Below are 6,759 nucleotides of genomic sequence, written 5' to 3' on the forward strand. Positions count from 1 at the left end.
GGTAATTCTCAAACCAACTGCCTGGGGCTGCCCCACTTGATACCCTTTCACAGAGGGTACCAACCTTAGAGAGGTTTAACCACTTACCCAACATAATGTCCAGAGAAGGCAATGGCACCCCACTCCAGTACTCTTGCCTGGAAAATCCCATGGATGGAGGAGCCTGGTAGGCTGCAGTCCATGGAGTCGCAAAGAGTCGGACACGACTGAGTGACTTCACTTTCACTTTCCACTTTCATGCATTGGAGAAGGAAATGGCAACCCACTCCAGTGTTCTTGCCTGGAGAATCCCAAGGACGGGGGAGCCTGGTGGGCTGCTGTCTATGGGGTCGCACAGAGTCAGACACGACTGAAGTGACTTAGCAGCAGCAGCAGCAAGATAATGTCACTAGTTTGTGACAGAACACACAGGTATGTCTGGAAAGGAAGCTCTTATTTCCATTATTAGATCTCTATGTAAGGATTTTATCCTCCATGTCATAGGTGTAGAAACTGGGGCTTGAATAGATTGAACAACTCGTTCAAGGTGACAATACCATAAAGGGGTTTTTGGATCTCAAGGACAGGTCTTCTACATCCATTTTAATTTTGTGAGAAGTCTTAAGGTGACTTAGGTCAATTTCTCCATTCCCCTGGAGGGAAACTGAGACCCAGGTGGGAAGTGCCTAGTCCAAGAACACAGAAGAAATGAGAGGAGAGACTTGGCATCAGGCAGACCTGACTCACCTCCCAGTTCTCCCACGAACTCGCTGTCTGTCCTCACCTGGCTTTTTAAAGCAACTTTACTGAATGATGCGGTTTGCTTGTCTGTCAGATGAGGATAATAATACTGCACATAAACTTTTCTGAAGGTTTAGTTCAATGTTAAAAGAGTCCATCACATAGGAACGGTGGTCCTCAGCGACACAACTGAATCTGGAGTCTAGGACTTATCTCTCAGCCTTATGTGCATCCAACAAGACACTCATGTCTCTTTGGAATTATGGGTCATATTTGCTTTTGTGATGACATATAGTAATGCACAGAGTGTTCCCTAAGTTCTAAGTGGTGTGATTTCTGCAGCAGATTATATACACTAAGCACATTCTCTTAGACCTCCTGTCACCTTAGCCAATCTCTCCTTACTTTAACAGATAAAGCAAGGACCACCCTTGGCACCCCCAAGTCTACTGATATTATCGTTCAAGTTAGAGTCAGAGTCTGTAGTCACAAGTTTTGTGCTGTTGTTTAGTTGCTCAGTCATGTCTGACTTTGGGGACCCATGGGCTGTAGCCCGCTAGTCTCTGCCGTGAGATTTCCCAGGAAAGAACACTGGAGTGGGTTGCAGTTTTCTTCTCCAGGGGATCTTCCCCACTCAGGGATCGAACGTGCATCTCTTGCATTGGCAGGTAAGTTCTTTTACCACTGAGTCAGCAGGGAAGCCCAAGTTATGAATTTTACTTATAGGATGAAAGTCCCATTTCAGTCATTTCACATGTTGAAGGAAATTTGCTACATCTGGTGTGGTGTCCATGATTCAGGGAAATGTCAATGTCTTTATTTATAAAGTTTTTAGGGGAAAAAAAAAGCACCCCTCATGTTTGAATGTTTTATTCTTCATATTAAGCTCTTTAAACTGCCTGGCAGTTCTTGTTTCATTTAAAAAATCTTAAATTTGAGACATAAACTTCCTGACAGCGTGGGTCCCTTTAAAGGTGATATATGCCCTGACAGCAGAGACATAAGGCCAGTTGAGTGTTCTAACCACAGGATGGTAAAAGTCACGGTCAGGTTAGAAGAATCAATTAGAGTGAGAACGAGGCTGTGTAAATTTCAGGGCTCAAATGGCAAAATATGAAGACAGAGTTGAATTTAAAGCCTGGCCTGACGTGACTGTATTTCATTTCCTGATTGGCAAGACAGCTCTAAATGGGGTATTAAATTGGGTTAAAAAAGCGGTTTTCTTCCTATTTAAAACAATATACAGGAAGAGGAAGAAAAAAGATCCAGGCACGGTAACAACAAATTTGAGGATTTATATGGGTATTTGAGAAAAAATAGCCTGCTGGGGGGATGGGGAGGTGGGAGGGGGAAACGTATTTGAAGTCAGGATTCTGGAAGTGGAGACTTTGAGACACTCCTACATCAGCTGAAAGGGCAGGATTTATCGTAGGCGCGTGACGGCCTGCCTGTCTGAGTCCTGGCCTGGCCTGGTGCAGTCAGCTCCATGACGTGCCGCGAATCTGTGCACAGCATTATATCAGCTGCAGATCTGATGTTTATAAGCAAACAACAGCTTTATAATCCTAAAATAGATACCGAGAGGGTGTCCGTGGTTCCCAGCCAGTCTGACAGTGGAGCGAACAGAGGCAGAAGGGACTGCTGGATAAGGGAGCAGCCTCCGGAATCCCCTGCTTTCCAACCCCAGCTCAGAAACTTCCCAGCTGGAGCACATAGTAAACCTCGCTGAGACTCAGTTTTGTCATCTGTAAAATGGGGAGTGCGTCTGCTCAGTCACTGAGTCACGTCCAACTCTTTGTGACCCTTTCCTACTCCAGGGGATCTTCCTGACCCAGGAGTCAAACTCACCTTTCTTTGAGTCTCCACGCTGGCAGGCAGATTCTTTACCGCTGTGCCACCTGGGAAAGCCCATAAAATGGGCAGGTGGGGTATGAATTGAGCCTACTTTGCTAGATTGTCCTTAGGATTGAATGATATCAGCCAGTTAAACCATTCAGCACACTTCCTGGTTCTTAGGAAGCATCCCAATAACTGTTGGTTATTAGAATCACATTATTATTATTCATTATAGGAAAGAGTTGGTGATTGTGAAGAGACGGAAAAGTACTGAAATGGTTCCGTCTCCAAACATCACTCCTTCCTGACCCTGCCCTTTGTTCCTTCCCTCCAAACTATGCTGAGGGCTCACGCACCTCTCGCTTGGTCTTATCCCAACTCTGACGCTGCCTGCAGTAAGCCAAGAGGACAAATGCTAGTGTAGCAGCAGGACTGCAGGATCCGAAGGCTGAGAGCCTGCGTCCAAGCCTGTTACCGCTCCTTACAAACTCCGAGAGCGCCAGGGAGTCACGGTGCCTCCTGGAGCCTCAGTCTCCTCATCTGTAAAGTGGGAAAATTAACACTATCCTGCCTGCCTTGCAGGCCCGTTGGAGGGATTAACTCATCCTATGAAAGCGCCCTTCGAGAATACTGAGTAGATTTCCTGTAGATTACATATATGCATATGCATAACTCACTCAGGCTGCCCAGGTGGCGCTACTGGTAAATAATCGCCCACCAACGTAGGAGACAGAAGAGATATGGGTTCCATCCCTGGGTTGGAAAGGTCCCCTGGAGGAGGGCATGGCTGCCCACTCCAGTATTCTTGCCTAGAGAGTCCCCATGGACAGAGGAGCCGGGTGGGCGACAGTCCATGGGGTCACAAAGGGTCACACATGACTGAATCAGTTTAGCATGCACTCTCCCATAACTGAACCGCCTAGCTGTATACCTAAACTATTAATAGCACAACACAAATCAACTATACCCAAATATAAAATAAAAGTAAATTTTTTTAAAAGGGGGCTCTTAGATGACAGGGCGCTGTTGCAGTGGTAGCATTATCATTGTCTGAGAGCCCCACTTTGACTGGGTCTACAATTTAGACACATCTTTAAAGCAAAACTACTCTCCCAATGTTTCTAACCTAGCCCTCCATCTGCAAACTGCCTGTTCTATGCTTTAGAGAAAAGGGCAATAGGAGGAAACCTGGCAGGTGCCCCCGAGCAGTGGAGAAGCTCTGCCAGCACAGGGATGAAGCACAGAATCCTGTGGTCCCAATGCCCAGGGCAGACCTCCCCAAATCTAAACGTCACTCCCTCTCACTGAGCCTACATGGAGCTTCAGCATCCTTCTTGACCCAGTGCTCCAGGTAACCACCATGGTTATGTCAGTACCTCCCACACTATCGAACGAAGGACTTTGTTTATTTAGTTAAAGAAGATTTAATTGGAGAAAAATTGCTTTACAATGTTGTATTGGTTTCTGCAGCACAACAACACGAAGCGGTCATAATTGCATATATCTCCCCTCCCTCGTGAGCCTCCCCCTCGCCCCTCATCCCAGCCCGCCAGGTCATCACAGTGCCAGGCTGGGCTCCGTGGGTTACCCAGCAGCTCCCCACTAGCTATCTATTTTAGACGTGGCAGTGTATCTACCTCAGTGCTACTTTCTCAAATCGTTCCACCCTCTCCTTCCCTCTCTGTGTTCATAAGTCTGTTCTCTACATCTGCGTCTCCATTCCTTCCCTGAAAATAGGTTCAGTTCAGTTCAGTTCAGCTCAGTTGCTCAGTCATGTCTGACTCTTTGAAACCCCATGAACCACAGCACACCACGCCTCCCTGTCCTCACCAACTCCCGGAGTTCACTCAGACTCACATCCATTGAGTCGGTGATGCCATCCAACCATCTCAACCTCTGTCATCCCCTTCTCCTCCTGCCCTCAATCTTTCCCAACATCAGGGTCTTTTCAGATGAGTCAGCTCTTCGCATGAGGTGGCCAAAGTATTGGAGTTTCAGCTTCAACATCAGTCCTTCCAGTGAAAACTGGATTGATCTTCTTTAGGATGGACTGGTTGGATCTCCTTGCAGTCCAAGGGACTCTCAAGAGTCTTCTCCAACACCACAGTTCAAAATTCTTTGGTGCTCAGCTTTCTTCATAGTCCAACTCTCACATCCATATATGACCACTGGAAAAACCATAGCCTTGACTAGACGGACCTTTGTTGACAAAGAAAAATAGGTTCATCAGTACTATTTTTCTAGATTCCATGTAGACGCATTAATATACAATACTTATTTTTCTCTTTCTGACTTACTTCACTCTGTATAACAGGCTCTAGTTTCATCCACCTCACAACTGCTGACTCAGATTTGTTCCTTTTTACGGCTGAGTGATATTCCATTGTATATGGACTCAGACTTGGATACTAATCCCAACAGTAACACTTACTAGAATTACTCTGCACTTCAGTTCCTTATTTATAAAATGATCATAGAAATATCCATTTAGTAGGAGAGCTGAGATATTTCAACCAGAAAACATCTGCCAAATAGTAAAAACACAAGCATTATTAGTTATTATCATTATCATTAATAATTTGCTTCCTCTTCTTTGAGGTTCTCTGTAAGGTTACCTTCTCTTCTTCCTCCTTCTAAAACAAATGAATAAACGAAAAACTCTCAGAATCACAAAGGAGAATCACAGGTTTTAAAGCGACAGCCTTAGGACTGAACACCATAGCTGCTCTTACTAATTGTGCAGTCTTAAGAAAATTGTTTCAACCCTCTGAGCCTCACTTTCCTCACTTATAAATAAAGGAAAGCATTTTAGGGTATGGGAAGGATTAAATGGAATAATATACATAATGTATTCAGCCCTCTGTGGGCTCAGATCAACATTTTAGATATTATTTGGTGAAGAATGAATGAGTGGCCAGCATAATAGGATCAGCTCAAATCCATTGGACACATTACAGAGGAAACATTTTCCTGAGAAGGTTAAAATGAAATCAAATGTCTGAGGTAGATTAAACTTTTTTCTCTCTCTCTTTCTCCTTGTGTCAGATTTGTTTCCAAAGGATTTCATCTGCATAATGGAATTTGCTGATTTTGAATAGACGGCGCGGTGCGCACAGGAGCATTCGTTGAAGGATAAAGGACTGAAGGTTATTTATGTGTCATTTGTAAGGCTATCTCCTTTGATTTCTCAGATTTTTAGCCCCCACAGAATCCCGAATTTCAGCCACTCTTGTTTTCCCTTCCATCAGAACACTATACGCTCGGTAATCTGAAGGTTCCGGGGACTACAGGGGGTGCTGTGTATTCTATACTCATTCTTGGACATTCCCAATGCCTATCCACCTAATAAAGGCACTGAAAAGTCCTGCAATTTAAAAATATATTTATTTAATACTACTACTCCAAGGTGTCTAACCAAAGAAAATTTTTTTAAGGTTAACATCTTATTAATGTCCCACATAATTACTATTTTTAAAAAAAAAAAATCCTGCTGTTTGGAATTCCCCAAAATGTCTGATGAAGGGAGGATAAAAATCTGAACATTCACTGTGGTTGTCAGGACATGCTACCAGAAGATAAAATGAAGCGTTAACTGGAGATTGTGTTACCTTCTGCTGTGGGGTGAATTGTGTCTGGGAAAGACACGCTGAAGCCCTAAACTCCAGTACTTGTGAATGTGGCCTTATTTGGAAACTGGGTCGAGTTAAAATAAGGTCATACTGGTTTAGGGCGGACCCTCAATCCAGTGGCTGGTGTCCTTGTGAAGAACAGAAGATGTGGAGACCCTCAGAGCAGACACAGGAAAGCAAGCCATGTGAAAATGGAAGCCGAGATCAAAGCTATGCTGCCACAGGCCAAGGAACACCAGGATTTCCTGTCACCACCCAAATCTGGGAGAGGCCGGAAAAAACTGGCATCTAGCAGCTTCCAAGGGAGCTTGGGGTATAGCCAACAGCTTGACTTCAGACTTCTGGTCTCCAGAATCATGCAAGAATACATGTCTCCTGGTCCAAGCCGCCTGTGTTGGCGGAATTTTGTGATGGTGGCCTGGAGAATCTAATCTACTTGGCTACCAGAGTTTTCCTCTCCATTGCTGGCTGCTCCTTTCCTGACCATTAAATGCTGGAGTGCCCCAGGTGGAAGGTCTGGAAACTTTTTCTTAACGCTGTAACAGCATAGATGCTACAAAATGGCCAGAGCCGG

The 6,759-nt window shown here is 44.8% G+C and overlaps 1 long non-coding RNA gene across 1 annotated transcript; it reads left to right on the top strand.

The window, feature by feature from the left end:
• Positions 1-1,198: 1,198 nt before the first annotated feature.
• Positions 1,199-5,920, top strand: LOC132346020 (uncharacterized). Its single transcript, XR_009495700.1, has 2 exons — positions 1,199-1,388; positions 5,602-5,920. It is a non-coding gene; the product is annotated as an uncharacterized lncRNA (long non-coding RNA).
• Positions 5,921-6,759: the final 839 nt, after the last annotated feature.

This window comes from Bos taurus, chromosome 8 (genome assembly GCF_002263795.3).
Source record: "Bos taurus isolate L1 Dominette 01449 registration number 42190680 breed Hereford chromosome 8, ARS-UCD2.0, whole genome shotgun sequence".
In the NCBI taxonomy this organism is placed as follows: domain Eukaryota; kingdom Metazoa; phylum Chordata; class Mammalia; order Artiodactyla; family Bovidae; genus Bos; species Bos taurus.